Here is a 17352-nt window from a genome sequence, read left to right as displayed (position 1 = left end):
ATGACATGCACATTAAGGAGATTTATGCCTAATGACAAGATTATTTATAGTTTTAATATACACAAGGAATTCTAGGACCAAGCCTCTCTCCAAAAGGATTATTTAAACAGAACACCATTATTTAAAAGATGGGCTTTATATTAGCAAACTTTCAGGGAAACGCCCTGATGGCAAAGCCAGCATTCCTGAGGAGCCCTTGGCAGGCACTTTCAGCAGGTGTGGTATTGGCTCAGATGGCTGAGACAGTTTTTCTAATAGACTTAGTTTTCCCTTTATCTTAATCCCACATCTCAGCATTGCTTTTTTGCAATGGAAAGCAAGATGCTGACTGGGGGCGTTCACCTACAGCCGTGAACTTCAGCAGAATGCAGCAGAAGGTCAAAACTGGGTTCATGAGGTAAAGCATTACTAAGGAGAGCTGCAGTGTTAATGAAATCTGCTGAGAGAGCTCCAGCTTCTACTGATAAACCCCGGAGGCTCTCACAAGGCATGTTGGAACCTTAGGGAAAGAAATAGTCCATCAAGTGAAACCACACGATTTTCCATTAAGAAGCCAATGTGGGCCCCTGAGCAAGGGCTGGGGTCCTCCAGAGTAGGGTTTGTATAATATCTTTCCTGGAGCTGGGGCAGAATCTGCCTGTACATTCCTTATACCCCCCACCAGGTGCCTCATACTCCATCAGGAGAAAAAAAAAAACATGGAATGGCCTAATATTCATTTATAAGTTCTATCCACATAGTTGCTATGTCCCAGAAGGGACCCATGTTGGGACATTCCCACTCTTCCGACCCAATTTCTTATAACATGTGACTGATTTAGGGACCAAATGAGGGAGTGACAGCCAGTTCCCATATTACATATTAGCAAAGCTTTCTTCTTATATTTTTTTGAAAAATTAAATGCAAATTCTAATATTCTTCAAATATATCTTTCTTTTGTACACCCCCCTGGAGGGCATGCATCTCACTTTGAACCGCTCACTCTTATGGCTGTCGTTGAGATGAATACTCTCCTATTTAACTCTTTGTCACAATCTCTGATCTTTTCTCAGCTTCTACCCCTAGATGTGAAGGGACTGAATCGACAGGTATGAATTCTATAAAGGGCGCCTTCACACGTAGTTAAATAAACACCCTGCTCTTCCTGGTACATTACCAGTTATGGCCCCACTTTAAGACACAAGTGCCAATGAGTGATTGCTCCCCTTCCGCTCACTCCTGGAGATTACCCCTTCCACACGGAGACTTTCTCAGCCTTCCCCGGCCTCAGATAGAAGCTTTACTTCAGCTTTCTCCTCCCACCAGCTCTGGCCAGGACAGCTGCTTTTCCCCAAAGAAAGCTTTTGTGAGGAGGAGAGGTGGCACAGGGGGGTTCGTTTCATGTTCTTGTTGGTTGCTTTTTATAATCATCTTTCCTAGATCCTGAGAAGTTACTAAAACAATAAACATGCCATGCCAAGTAAAACGCAAGCCCAAAAACCAGTTCTGCCAAGACTGAAAAGAAGGTGCTGCTTTCCCTTCTCTTCCAGAGAGCTGGTGAGTCCTGAAGACTTACTGCAAATAAAGGTCAAAGAAATTTTCAGGAGAGCTGCAATTTATTCTAATGTGGCCACGATGCCCCTCAGTAGGGCTCTCAGCTTTGCTGGGAAGATGTTAAGCCTTGAGCCCAAGAGTAGAAATCAGGGCAAATAACATTTCAAGCACCAGTGCTGGCAAAGCCTGGGGCTCAGAGCAATTCCTTTTTTAGTTTTTCTTATTGGCCAGGCTTTTTCCTCCCCATCCCACCTTTCACCATGAATAGCCGTTGCTTTATGTCAAAGAGAAGGACAACACATTTTGCAATCACAATAAAAATGACTACACTATAATCATAGACTTCAGCTTATTAGCTGAATCCAAGAGTCACTGAATCCGAGTGTGTTCTAGACCCCTGCTTTCAAACTTCAATGCGATATGAATCACCTAGAGATCTCGTTAAAAACGTAGATTCTGCCTTAGTAGATGTGGGTAGGACCTGGAATTCTGCATTGCAAACAAGCTTCCAACTGATACCAATGTTGTTAGTCCTCGGGCCACTTTTTGACAAGGCTCTAGATGGGCTAGTTACCTAATGTGTGGGGCCCATAGCTGAATGACAGCGCAAGGCCCCCCTTTCAAAAGGCAAGAGAAAAGCTGATTTCTTTCTTCTGTTTCTCTCTGTGGACTTGTTTTTGGTTTTGTTTTTAAAGAAACTAGGACAATGATTTTTTTTTTTTTTTTAAGATTTTATTTACTTATTGGAGAGAGAGACGGCATGAGAAGGGGAAGGGTCAGAGGGAGAAACAGACTCCCTGCCAAGCAGACAGCCCGATGCAGGACTTGATCCCGGGACTCCAGGATCATGACCTGAAGCAAAGGCAGTCACTTAACCAACTGAGCCACCCAGGCACCCCTGTGGATCTGTTTTTTTATGGGGCATTTAATGTTCTCCCTCAGGAACAGGAACAGATACTCGCAAGGAGGGTGAAGACCTTGCAGGGGCTCAAGGGCCCCACCAGCCCCTGATCCCTCCTATCTGTGCACAGGCCCCCATAAGGAAAGGAGGGTGGTGGGGGCCAGTAGTTAGGGAGTGGGTGATGGAGAACTTTCCCAAGCAGGGGGCTGGTGGCAGCATACAAGTGAGGCTTCAAGCCCCCAGCATAGGTTCCATTGTCCCATTAGACTTCACTCATAAAACCACAAATACGAAGATAAAATTACTAGGGATTTTACTAAACGCCAAGTGCAAGGCCCTCCTCCTGAGTCTGGGACACCACGCAACTGCACTGGTTGCAGGCCTGTGACGCTCCGGTTCCAGAGCTCTGCTTTCTCAGACTTAAAAAGTAGATGAATCCTTAATCCTTGTGATTTTCTAAAATTAGTAGTTTTTTATTTAATTTCAACAGAAGGTTCATGGCCCTGGAAATAGTACATATATGCAAGACACGTAATGCTAGGTGCATGTATGGATTCACAAATTTCCTACAAGAACAATAGAACTGGCCAGTCTATTCCACCAGTGGTGAGTTCTGAAGATGTCTGACTCGGGTGCACCTCTGGGAAAAGCCCTGTGGTAGGTATTAAGTGGTTTTGACTTCAGCCTCAAGCCAGAGAAGAGCAGGGGATCAAAGGGCAGCCATGTCCTGCTTCCTTCTACCCACTCAGTGCGTGGGCTGTGTGTTCCTTACAAGGGGACTGTGACCCCATTAGAATAAAGGGAGGGTGACTATGGTCATGCCATGGAGAATTCCACTGTGCTCCTGGTTCAGACTACGGGTTCATCTTAAAATGGAGGGTCCAGACATTTTGAAAAGAACGTGGTGACAGGAAATGTAACATGGAAGAGTTTGAATTCTCGCTTCCTTCCTCCATCTCCATCCTTCCCTGGTAGGACCTGTCGCATTAAGGAAACATAGCTGCAAACAGATGCCACTTGGTGGTTCTGGTGAGTTTCCTTTTAAATCAACTATGCTCTTCCCTCATGTCATTGAGCCAGGGGTCTGTCTCCCTCAAATTCTCGTCTCTCTACTCTGAGCCCTGTCACGGGCAGCTCTCTCCTGTGCTCCTTTCCTGGGTCCCATACTTCCACAGCTCACCTCAGCTTTTCATCCTTAGTCCCTGTACCTTCCTGTCTCTGGTGTGGGACTTGTATTTCGGTACTTAGTTCATGGTCTTTTAAAAATTTAATTTCTATCCAAATTCATCTCAATTCATCATTTAAAAAAAAAAAATAGTGATGGCTAGCCCTTTTTTAGTAGACAAGGGCCAGACCCTGTGCTGAGCAGCTTCCCTGTATCAAGTCATGTGAGGGTCCTGGGAAGTAGGCATATTTTTCAATGAGTGAGTTTGAAGACAGTAAGTAACTTACCCAAGTTCATTACAACTGACACATGACATAGCTGGAAATGACACATGACAAAGCCTGAAACCAGGCTTTTTAAAAAAATTCCACAGTTCTAGGTGTTGGCGACCCTACTAGAACTTCCCAGAGCACATATCCATTCTATAGCAGCCACTGGACCAGGTGTTAGCTGAGGCGCTGCCTGCCATGGTTTGCTTTCTAACACTCGTAGTCACAGAGATGTATCTGCTACTCCACTCCCTTATACTTTTCCAGCCAGTTAGTAAGCTCCCAGAGTATACAGATTATATCCTGTTTATATTTATTATTTTTTTTATTTCTTAATCCATTTTTAAGTGTACAATTCAATGGCATCGAGGACATTTGCCATGTGCAACTATCAACACTACCTATTTCCAAAACTTTTGCATCACCCCAAACATGTTTCAATAATCATGAAACAATAATTCCCCACGCACCTCTCCCCCAAGTCCCTACTTACCTCTAATCACTTCCTGTGTCTGTGAATTTTAATGTTCTAGATAAATGATTTCATGTAAATGAAATCATACAATATGTGTCCTTCTGGATCTGGCTTATTTCACTAAGCATACTATTTTCAAGGTTCATCAATGTGTGGCATTAGCAAGACTTCCTCTCTATGGACAAATAATATTTATTGTATGTATACATCACATTTTGTTTATCCATTCATCTGTTGATGGACACGAGCTGTTTCCACTCTTTGGGTATTATGAGTAATGCTACAATAAACATTGGCATACAAGTATATGAGTACCCATTTTCTATGGTTTTGAGTGTGTATCTAGGAGAGGAATTGTTGGGTGGTATGAAAATTCTATATTTAGCTGATTGAGGAATCACCAAACTGTTTTCCACAGCAGTTACACTATTTTACCTCTCCACAATTAGTGTGTGAGGATTCTCCACATCTTCACCAACACTGTCATTTTCTGGTTTTTAAACCATGGCCATCCTAGTGGAAGTGAAGTGGCATCTCATTGTGGTTTTGATTTGCATTTCCCTAATGACTTTTCATGTGGTTATTGGCCATTTATATATCTTCTTTGAAAAAATATCTATTCAAACCCTTTGCCCATTTAAAAATTGAGATGTTTGTATTTTTGTTATTGAGTTGTAGTTCTTTATTTATTATAGATATTAAACTTCCATTTAATATATTATCTATAATGTTTTTTATTTTGTTCATCTTTGTACCTCCAAAGTTCATCTCAGCATAAGGCATGTATCATATTAAATTTATACCCAAGTATTTTATTCTTTTTTGGGTGGAGGGTCACTTTTCACATTTTATTGGCCACAGGGGAGGCCGCCAGGGAGGGGGCCACAGGAGACAGGGCCATATCACTGGAGGTGCTCACAATTTCTTCAGCTACTCCAAGCTTGGGTCCTGGGGGTTCTGGGGGTGGCTGGGCACATTGGACATGTTTCCATCATCTCTGGGGATGGGGGCCACTGGATAGTTGTAGGGTGTGGCCTGGTTGATCATGATGTATATTTGGTGGATGGGCTGAGAGTTGGCAGAATTATAGTAAGGACCCCACCAGCAGCAGCATCTTGGTCCAGGCATCTTTGAGGAAGGGAGCCAGTCTCCTGGCCATCATCGTCACAGTAGTGACCTATACCTAAGTATTTTATTCCTGATGCTATCACAGATAGAATTGTCTTCTTAATTTCATTTTTGAAATGGTCACTGGTATGTATAAAAATATAATGATTTTAGTGTATTGATTTTGTATCCTGCAATCTTGCTTAATTTCTTTATTAGGGATAATAGTTTCTAGTGGATTTCTTACGGTTTCCTATGCACAAGAGCATGTTATCTGCAAATAGAGGTAGTTTACTTCTTTTCCAAACTGGATGCCTTTTATTTCTTCCCCTTGCCTAATTTCCCTCTAGCACACTGCTAAATGGAAATGGTGAAAGAAGTTTTTGTCTTGTTCCTGTTCTTAGGGGGAAAACATTCATTCTTACATCATTAAGAATGAATTAGCTACCCTCTCGAGAGATATAAAAGCCCTTTCTGGAGAAATAAAAGAACTAAAATCTAACCAAGGTGAAATCAAAAAAGCTATTAATGAGGTGCAATCAAAAATGGAGGCTCTAACTGCTAGGATAAATGAGGCAGAAGAAAGAATTAGTGATATAGAAGACCAAATGACAGAGAATAAAGAAGCTGAGCAAAAGAGGGACAAACAGCTACTGGACCACGAGGGGAGAATTCGAGAGATAAATGACACCATAAGACGAAACAACATTAGAATAATTGGGATTCCAGAAGAAGAAGAAAATGAGAGGGGAGCAGAAGGTATACTGGAGAGAATTATTGGGGAGAATTTCCCCAATATGGCAAAGGGAACGAGCATCAAAATTCAGGAGGTTCAGAGAACGCCCCTCAAAATCAATAAGAATAGGTCCACACCCCGTCACCTAATAGTAAAATTTACAAGTCTCAATGACAAAGAGAAAATCCTGAAAGCAGCCCGGGAAAAGAAGTCTGTAACATACAATGGTAAAAATATTAGATTGGCAGCTGACTTATCCACAGAGACCTGGCAGGCCAGAAAGAGCTGGCATGATATTTTCAGAGCACTAAACGAGAAAAACATGCAGCCAAGAATACTATATCCAGCTAGGCTATCATTGAAAATAGAAGGAGAGATTAAAAGCTTCCAGGACAAACAACAACTGAAAGAATTTGCAAATACCAAACCAGCTCTACAAGAAATATTGAAAGGGGTCCTCTAAGCAAAGAGAGAGCCTACAAGTGGTAGATCAGAAAGGAACAGAGACCATATACAGTAACAGTCACCTTACAGGCAATACAATGGCACTAAATTCATATCTCTCAATACTTACCCTGAATGTGAATGGGCTAAATGCCCCTGTCAAAAGACACAGGGTATCAGAATGGATAAAAAAACAAAACCCATCTATATGTTGCCTCCAAGAAACACATTTTAAGCCCGAAGACACCTCCAGATTTAAAGTGAGGGGGTGGAAAAGAATTTACCATGCTAATGGACATCAGAAGAAAGCAGGAGTGGCAATCCTTATATCAGATCAATTAGATTTTAAGCCAAAGACTATAATAAGAGATGAGGAAGGACACTATATCATACTCAAAGGGTCTGTCCAACAAGAAGATTTAACAATTTTAAATATCTACGCCCCCAATGTGGGAGCAGCCAACTATATAAACCAATTAATAACAAAATCAAAGAAACACATCAACAATAATACAATAATAGTAGGGGACTTTAACACTCCCCTCACTGAAATAGACAGGTCATCCAAGCAAAAGATCAGCAAGGAAATAAAGGCCTTAAACGACACACTGACCAGATGGACATCACAGATATATTCAGAGCATTTCATCCCAAAGAAACAGAATACACATTCTTCTCTAGTGCACATGGAACATTCTCCAGAATAGATCACATCCTCGGTCCTAAATCAGGACTCAACCGGTATCAAAAGATTGGGATCATTCCCTGCATATTTTCAGACCACAATGCTCTAAAGCTAGAACTCAACCACAAAAAGAAGTTTGGAAAGAACCCAAATACATGGAGACTAAACAGTATCCTTCTAAAGAATGAATGGGTCAACCGGGAAATTAAAGAAGAATTGAAAAAAATCATGGAAACAAATGATAATGAAAATACAACGGTTCAAAATCTGTGGGACACAACAAAGGCAGTCCTGAGAGGAAAATATATAGCGGTACAAGCCTTTCTCAAGAAACAAGAAAGGTCTCAGGTACACAACCTAACCCTACACCTAAAGGAGCTGGAGAAAGAACAAGAAAGAAACCCTAAGCCCAGCAGGAGAAGAGAAATCATAAAGATCAGAGCAGAAATCAATGAAATAGAAACCAAAAAAACAATAGAACAAATCAACGAAACTAGGAGCTGGTTCTTTGAAAGAATTAATAAAATTGATAAACCCCTGGCCCGACTTATCAAAAAGAAAAGAGAAAGGACCCAAATAAATAAAATCATGAATGAAAGAGGAGAGATCACAACTAACACCAAAGAAATACAAACTATTATAAGAACATACTATGAGCAACTCTACGGCAATAAATTTGACAATCTGGAAGAAATGGATGCATTCCTAGAAACATATAAACTACCACAACTGAACCAGGAAGAAATAGAAAGCCTGAACAGACCCATAACCAGTAAGGAGATTGAAACAGTCATTAAAAATCTCCAAACAAACAAAAGCCCAGGGCCAGACGGCTTCCCGGGGGAATTCTACCAAACATTTAAAGAAGAACTAATTCCTATTCTCCTGAAACTGTTCCAAAAAATAGAAATGGAAGGAAAACTTCCAAACTCATTTTATGAAGCCAGCATCACCTTGATCCCAAAACCAGACAAGGATCCCACCAAAAAAGAGAGCTATAGACCGATATCCTTGATGAACACAGATGCGAAAATACTCAACAAAATACTAGTCAATAGGATTCAACAGTACATTAAAAAGATTATTCACCATGACCAAGTGGGATTTATTCCAGGGCTGCAAGGTTGGTTCAACATCCGCAAATCAGTCAATGTGATACAACACATCAATAAAAGAAAGAACAAGAACCATATGATACTCTCAATAGATGCTGAAAAAGCATTTGACAAAGTACAACATCCCTTCCTGATCAAAACTCTTCAAAGTGTAGGGATAGAGGGCACATACCTCAATATCATCAAAGCCATCTATGAAAAACCCACCGCAAATATCATTCTCAATGGAGAAAAACTGAAAGCTTTTCCGCTAAGGTCAGGAACACGGCAGGGATGTCCATTATCACCAGTGCTATTCAACATCGTACTAGAGGTCCTAGCCTCAGCAATCAGACAACAAAAGGAAATTAAAGGCATCCAAATCGGCAAAGAAGAAGTCAAATTATCCCTCTTCGCAGATGATATGATACTCTATGTGGAAAACCCAAAAGACTCCACTCCAAAACTGCTAGAACTTATACAGGAATTCAGTAAAGTGTCAGGATATAAAATCAATGCACAGAAATCAGTTGCATTTCTCTACACCAACAGCAAGACAGAAGAAAGAGATATTAAGGAGTCAATCCCATTTACAATTGCATCCAAAACCATAAGATACCTAGGAATAAACCTAACCAAAGAGACACAGAATCTATACTCAGAAAACTATAAAGTACTCATGAAAGAAATTGAGGAAGACACAAAGAAATGGAAAAATGTTCCATGCTCCTGGATTGGAAGAATAAATATTGTGAAAATGTCTATGCTACCTAAAGCAATCTACACATTTAATGCAATTCCTATCAAAGTACCATCCATCTTTTTCAAAGAAATGGAACAAATAATGCTAAAATTTATATGGAACCAGAAAAGACCTCGAATAGCCAAAGGGATATTGAAAAAGAAAGCCAACGTTGGTGGCATCACAATTCCGGACTTCAAGCTCTATTACAAAGCTGTCATCATCAAGACAGCATGGTACTGGCACAAAAACAGACACATAGATCAATGGAACAGAATAGAGAGCCCAGAAATAGACCCTCAAATCTATGGTCAACTAATCTTCGACAAAGCAGGAAAGAATGTCCAATGGAAAAAAGACAGCCTTTTCAATAAATGGTGCTGGGAAAATTGGACAGCCACATGCAGAAAAATGAAATTGGACCATTTCCTTACACCACACACAAAAATAGACTCAAAATGGATGAAGGACCTCAATGTACGAAAGGAATCCATCAAAATCCTTGAGGAGAACACGGGCAGCAACCTCTTCGACCTCTGCCGCAGCAACATCTTCCTAGGAACAACGCAAAAGGCAAGGGAAGCAAGGGAAAAAATGAACTACTGGGATTTCATCAAGATCAAAAGCTTTTGCACAGCAAAGGAAACAGTTAACAAAATCAAAAGACAACTGACAGAATGGGAGAAGATATTTGCAAACGACATATCAGATAAAGGACTAGTGTCCAGAATCTATAAAGAACTTAGCAAACTCAACACCCAAAGAACAAATAATCCAATCAAGAAATGGGCAGAGGACATGAACAGACATTTCTGCAAAGAAGACATCCAGATGGCGAACAGATACATGAAAAAGTGCTCCATATCACTCGGCATCAGGGAAATACAAATCAAAACCACAATGAGATATCACCTCACACCAGTCAGAATGGCTAAAATCAACAAGTCAGGAAATGACAGATGCTGGCGAGGATGCGGAGAAAGGGGAACCCTCCTACACTGTTGGTGGGAATGCAAGCTGGTGCAGCCACTCTGGAAAACAGCATGGAGGTTCCTCAAAATGTTGAAAATAGAACTGCCCTATGACCCAGCAATTGCACTATTGGGTATTTACCCTAAAGATACAAATGTAGTGATCCAAAAGGGCACATGCACCCGAATGTTTATAGCAGCATTGTCCACAATAGCCAAACTATGGAAAGAACCTAGATGTCCATCAACAGATGAATGGATCAAGAAGATGTGGTATATATACACAATGGAATACAACGCAGCCATCAAAAGAAATGAAATCTTGCCATTTGCAACAACATGGATGGAACTAGAGCGTATCATGCTTAGCGAAATAAGTCAAGCAGAGAAAGACAACTATCATATGATCTCCCTGATATGAGGAAGTGGTGATGCAACATGGAGGCTTAATGGGTAGAAGAAGAATAAATGAAACAAGATGGGATTGGGAGGGAGACAAACCATAAGTGACTCTTAATCTCACAAAACAAACGGAGGTTTGCCGGGGGGAGGGGGTTTGGGAGAAGGGGGTGGGATTATGGACATTGGGGAGGGCATGTGATTTGGTGAGTGCTGTGAAGTGTGTAAACCTGGTGATTCACAGACCTGTACCCCTGGGGATAAAAATATATGTTTATAAAAAATAAAAAAATTAAAAAAAAAAAAAAAAGAATGAATTAGCTATAGGTGTGTTCATAAATGCCCTTTATTAGGTTTAGGAACTTCCTTTCCATTCTTAGTTTCTTGAGTGTTTTTTATTAAGAAAGGATGTTGGACTTTGTCAAGTATTTTTTCTGCATCTATTGAGATGATCATATTGTTTTTGCCCTTTATTCTACCTGTATGTTTTATTTCTTAATTGATTTTCTGACGTTAGATGGCCCTTGCATTCTTCAGATAACTCCTACTTGGTCATCAAGTACAATCCTTTTTCTTTTCTTAATGTTGCTGGATTCATTTTAGTAGTATTTTGTTGATGATTTTCGCACATATATTCCTGATGGATATTGGCTCTTAGTTTTGTTTGTTCTTGTGATGTCTTAGTCTGGTTTTGGTATCAAAGAACGGCTTCATAGAAGAAGCTGGGAAGTGTTGGCTCATATTCCATTTTTTGGAAGAGCTTGTAAAGACTTGGTATTAATTCTTTGAATATCTGGCAGAATTCACCAGTGAAGCCTTCTAGTTTTTAGTTTACTAATTTTATCTACTTGTTAGAGATCTATTCAGATTTTTTGTAATTGACTCAGTATTGGTAATTTGTGTTTTTCTAGACATTTTTCTATTTCCTCCAAGTTATCTAATTTGCTGGCATACTGTTGTCCATAGTATGCCCTTATAATGTTTCATTTCCTTAAGGGTGGTAGTAATGTCCTTCCTTTAATTCCTGATTCATGAATTTGAGTCTTATTTCTTACTTCTTTAGACATTATGGCTAAAGATTTATTAATTCTGTTGATCCTTTAAAAGGATTTTTGGTCTTGGGGCGCCTGGGTGGCTCAGTGGGTTAAAGCCTCTGCTTTCGGCTCAGGTCATGATCCCAGGGTCCTGGGATCGAGCCCCGCATCGGGCTCTCTGCTTGGCGGGGAGCCTGCTTCCTCCTCTCTCTCTGCCTGCCTTCTGCCTACTTGTGATCTCTCTCTGTCGAATAAATAAAACCTAAAAAAAAAAAAAAAAAAAAGGATTTTTGGTCTTGTCAGTGTCCTCTATTGATTGTCTAGTTGTTATTTCATATATTTCCACTTTAGTCTTTATTATTTCCTCCCTTCTGCTTGTTTTGGGTTTAATTTTCTCATCTTCTTCTAGTTTCTTAAGGGAGGGGTTCTATTTTAGATGCTTGAAGGTAGGAGTTAAATTCAAAGGTAATGTAGGGACATGTGGGTGGCTCAGTGGGTTAAAGCCTCTGCCTTCGGCACAGGTCATGATCCCAGGGTCCTGGGATCGAGCCCTGCATAGGCTCTCTGCTCAGCGGGGAGCCTGTTTCCCTTCCTCTCTGCCTACTTGTGATCTCTCTCTCTGTGTCAAATAAGTAAATAAAAATCTTAAAAAAAAAAAAATTCAAAGGTAATGTAAATAGTAGCCATTGTTTTTAACCCAGAAAGAACTTGCAATATATTGGGGAAGACAGAGTATCTGCCTAGATGGTCACCAGGAGGGCTTTGTATGTTGACATAAGACACCATGCTACAAAGAAGGGTACTAAGGGTCTGTGGAAAAAGCACTAACCTTTAAGTTAGAGGACCACAGTTATTGTTCTAGTTCTACTCTCACTGGCTACAAAGCCCCTCAGGTCACCTCCTTGAGCCTCAGTTTGCTCATAATATATTTAAGGAGTTTCATTAGACAGAGGACCTTCTCTCAGATGGAACTTTCTAAGATCTGGTATAAGACATCTCTCTGGACCTCCAGTGGAGTGGAATTTCTTTGGGAAGGCAACACTAATACTAATAACAACATGAAGAGATACCAGAAGGACCAAATATTAAGAGGCAAATGGCTGGCAGCAACAGTCAGAGCTGCAGGCACTCTGAAACATCAGCAAAATCATCTCGAAGTCTTTCCCCACCTGCCAAACACAGGATGAGGAGGATTAGAACACTTGACACCACCCCTGGGGGATGTTTTGACAGTGAGATGAACACAAGACGATATGAAGACACAGTCAGCAACCAGAAGCTGTGTTCTGTGAGGGGGCAGAACATAGCTCGTCATAGTAATATTGTCAGGCTTCTTCCTACTTCTGTGGTCTCTTACCAGCAGAGCTCTCTATTCTCCCCGAAGGAGCGACAGCTTGATGACTGTGACATTTCACCAGCAGAGAGAGATTCTTCTCTCATTTCCTTCAAAATTTCCCTTTACACGTTTACTCTACTCATTTACTCCCCCCAGCTCTGTGCCTGGATGGATGACCTTGATAGTAAAAGTGAAAGCTTCATTTGCCCTCCCTGCAAAACCTCCTCCCACGTGGGCGATAAAGCGCTGATGCAGGGACTGCAGGGCTGGACACTTTGGCAAATGAGATCCCACATAAGCACCTGGGACACTGCTTACTCAGGAATCCTTGCAGACTCTGCCCTTCGTGCACCGTACGTGTAGGATGTTTCTCTCCTAATCTTTTACCCTCTCCTGTCCTGCAAGTGCCTCAGGAATACTCCAGAAATACAGTTGTCCCCTTGGCCCAAATTTTTGCAAAGGCATGTCCTCGTGGCCCATATTGTCCCCCTTACTCTTTGGAGTGGAACATGATGGAAGATTTGCCAATGGGCTGGCAAACTTTTTCGGTAGAGAGCCAAGTAGTTTTAGACTTGTAAGCAAACAATCTCTGTTGCGACTACTCAACTCTGCGGTTGTAGCATGAAAACAGCCATAGACAAGAGGTAAATAAAGGAGCATGGCTGTGTCCCAGTAAACTCTTATTCTAATACTGACACAGATTTGACCTGCGGGCTGTAGTTTATCAACTTCTGGCCTAGATGAACTTCATGAGAAACTTCATGATTCTGAGCTGGAAGTGACTATAGACCTTTTCACGCCAACTTGTCTCATCTTATGGATGGGGAAACTGAGGCCAAGAGAGGATAGTGTGGTTTGCTCAAGGTCACAGAGCTATAAAGAAAGAGTCAGAGTCAGGACTAGAACTGTGGCTTCCTGACTGTCAAATGTGTGACCTTTCTAACCCATCATAGAAGTGACACATCCAGATAAGGATTTTCATGAGCTGATTTTGAATAATCAGGAAATTATCAGACAAAAAACCCTTCCTCCAAACGTTGAAATTTGGGGAGAACATGCCATCTGTCATCTCATCTCTCCACCTCTTCAGACGATGGCTCAGGGCTTGTTATGAGGAATCACAAACCAGGAGGGCATGTGAGAGCAGTGCCACTCTGCTGAGAGGCTTACCTGACCCTCATCTTTGTGAAGATTTTTCCTTGAGTTTCTCCTGTGATGGCAGTGAACCTCAGGATGTCAATAAAATTGCCTCAGAATCTGCAAAGCAGGCTGCTCTCTGTCTTCACCATGTTACCTCAACAACCCAGGGATAATGACACACCACCCCAATTTCCTTTCAAAGAAGGAGCTGTTCCCCAGCTGCCTAGAGCACCGCACACAGCCAGCCTCCAGCTGTGGCCCCTACAGGACCTGCCTACTCTATAGAAAGCTGCCTTGCCCAAGATCATGCTGTTCCCATGTGGCCCACATTTAATGACCGACCATGGAAGAGGTAGAAAGCCTGGCCATTTTGGCCCAAGCAGACAATTACAATAAGTCCAGAACCCCCGTGGATCTGAGCCAGGATTGTTGGAGCTGCATCACTGCACTGTTCCCCCTCTGCCTCACCCATCCTTTCTGCAGGGCTCTCCTGAGGGCACTCCCAGGTAAGCATCCTGCCCACTTGATTTCATGTTAGAGGCTGCTTCTTGAAGAACCCAGGGCACAACAGAAGGGTGCTGGGTTTGGGAAGAAGTAGAGGCATGGAGGTGGTTGTCTTGGCGACATGAACAAGTTGAGCATTAAACATGAGCAATAAGAAAAATACTGATGGAACCCTTTACCCCTCCCCTTGAGCGATTCTTTCGGTATTGGCACAGGGCAACTCCATAGGCACAGGACAGCCGACACCACCTAGAGGAGTTGTTGCCAACTGTCAGCAGCAGCTGTGTCCAAGCCAGACCCCCTGAGGAAGCTGGTGAAAGAGGCAGTCAGGAAGAAAGAAGCAGGTCCAGGAAGAACAGCTTCCAGAAGCTTCCAGTGGAAAGGGAGCAGGGGCAAATTCAGAGGAGCACTGTGAGCTGCCTTAGAGTCCTGACTCTGTGATGTTTGCTAAGTTATAAAGTGCTCCAGTAAAGCTCAAATGCAATGATATACAGAACGGTGCTGTTGTTGGTAGAGGCCCAGGACGAATTTACGCTGCCTCTCTCAACCCCACGGCACCCAGCCCAGTGCTTTGCACAAGGCAACTTCCCAATAGCGCCCCACTGTCTCCACCAACACTACATTAGTTGGAAAAAACTGGGTCAGCCTGGGATATAAACTTGCTACTCATAGGGGAGATAATAAATACCAGAAGATGGGAGATAAACTTTCTATTTTTACTACATGGTTATTTCACACAACAAATATTTAGCTGAACTGTATGGAAGATTAAAAACAACAGGAGTTCGGGGGTTTGCAAACGTTCATTTCCTTTTGAATGTACCAGAAGAGGCCTCTAAGAATAGCGCCTATCAGTACAGAAAAAAAAAAAAAAAGAAGAAGAAGAAGAGTGTCTGTTTGAGAAGAGATTTGTGGAAGCCAGACTCCAACTTCTTTGGTTGTGCTTACCCCATGGAGCCAAAAGTCAGTATTTGGGGAGTTTAATTATTCTAAGCTGCCAATGTAGAGAATCCCAGCTTGAGAAACAAAACCTACTTTTTTGTGATGGGACGTTGGACTGGTTCAAGACTGGCTAAAATACTTAAGGTAAATGTGTCAGTTCTTCCCTCTTCTTTGGGGAGAAAAGAATTACTAAGTCATCCATGCTCACTGCAGACAAATTAGAAAACACGGAAAGGAAAAGCTGCTTAAGAGAACCATTGCTAACACTGTGGTGTTTCCAAATGCGTGTATACACTCACACACACGTGTGTGTGTCAACTACAGCTTCATACACGTTGTTATTTTATAACACCTTGTGTGCCAATGAATGTGTAATGACACCATCATTTCTAATCAACTGTAAAAAACTTCTTTGTTCTAGAAGCTATACTAGTCTCCATTTCTAGGCTTTTATTTTGATTCCAATTTTTCACTCTTGTGACCAATACTGCCATGAAGACCTTCATATATTTATCTTTACACCCACCTCTATCTCTTCAAGATAAATTTCTAGACAAGAACTTACTGGGTCAAAAAATAATTTGTTCTTTCAGGTTAATGTGATCTAAATGTTGAAAGAACATCTTTTTCTGGGTTGTAAATACCATTCGCTTCAGTGGGGTCATCATAGATTAAAATTGAATGTGAGTCACCTTTATTAAAAACTGGATTCAGTGTATCAGAATTTGTCAAAAGTCAGAATTTTCTTTCTAAAGCCATCACTGGAAGGAGCACTCTCTTCCCTGACTTCCTAGCTCAGTGGATCTCCAAGTAGAGTCCCTGGACCAGCAGCAACAGCATCACGTGGGAACTAGTTAAAAATGCAGATTCTCAAGACCTCCCTCAAACCCACCAAAGTGGCATCTCCAGGGGTGGGACCCAGGGAGCTGGAGAGTCTGATGTTGCCCGCTTATCCTCATTGATGCTCATTACCTCCTGCCTGCAGTTCTGGTCACTTGGTCTAGAGATGTTCATATCCCAAATTACCTGGAAATTCCCTGAAAATATGAACCATGACTCAGATTCCTTTCGTGCCCTACCCTGGTTCTGTGCCAGGAAGTGCTCACTCTAATTGACTTGTAGTTAAATGCAGCCTTACTCACATTTCCAACCTTTCACATAAATAACCTGAGGGTAGTTCTAAATGAACTAGAAAAGACACACTCTGCCCTAGCAGACAGATGGACAAACTCCCTGTCTGCCAGTGACACGGCTTTAGTAACCCACCAAACGTGACCTCAGAAAGCAAAGGGTCTGGTACAGAATTACTGCCAGAAAGAACCACTCAACATTGTCCCTTTTGGGACAAGTCATCTCTAAAGTTCAAATGGCCAAGTTAATTTGCTCATTTGGGGGGGGGGGGGCAGGAGCAGCCACCTCACGTGGGAAGGCACAGCAATGGCCATCTGCGCTGCATGCAGCCAGACATAGCCAAGAGCATTCAGGAGCCGCTTCTGGGGCTGAGATGGACAACAGAGGGTCTGGGTCCTCCCACCTCCTGTCAGCTGAATGCTGTGGAACTGGGGTCTCAGCTGAGCACTCAGGAGCAAGTGTCTTGGTTTTTTCTGCAGGCAGGTGTGCACTCTGTCGAGTTGGTCCCCCCAGGTGGCAGGGCCATGGTACCCCCCATTCGGGACAAGGTTGCACCTTTTACTAGTGCAACCGTGACAATTGCTGTCCCAAGCAAATGGCTCCCTCTACAGTCAGCAACACAGAAGATAAATTGAAGATGGATTCCATTGAATCATCTACTCTGAGAAGTTTCCACAGAACACCTAAGGGCCATCTCTCCCTCCACATCTCTTAGAACCAGAAAGTTCATTACTACAGTAGATA

The 17352-nt window shown here is 42.0% G+C and overlaps 1 protein-coding gene and 1 pseudogene across 8 annotated transcripts in view; both read right to left on the bottom strand.

Annotated features, from left to right (window-relative positions):
* NEK11 (NIMA related kinase 11) overlaps positions 1-17352 on the bottom strand; it is a 254435-nt gene that overhangs the window by 43413 nt on the left and 193670 nt on the right. The gene's annotated exons all lie outside the window — the stretch shown is intronic.
* On the bottom strand, positions 5259-5502 carry LOC131824538 (NADH dehydrogenase [ubiquinone] 1 alpha subcomplex subunit 3-like; annotated as a pseudogene).

This window comes from Mustela lutreola, chromosome 2, assembly GCF_030435805.1.
Source record: "Mustela lutreola isolate mMusLut2 chromosome 2, mMusLut2.pri, whole genome shotgun sequence".
NCBI classification, from domain to species: Eukaryota; Metazoa; Chordata; class Mammalia; order Carnivora; family Mustelidae; genus Mustela; species Mustela lutreola.
This window is presented reverse-complemented; position numbering and strand designations above follow the sequence as displayed.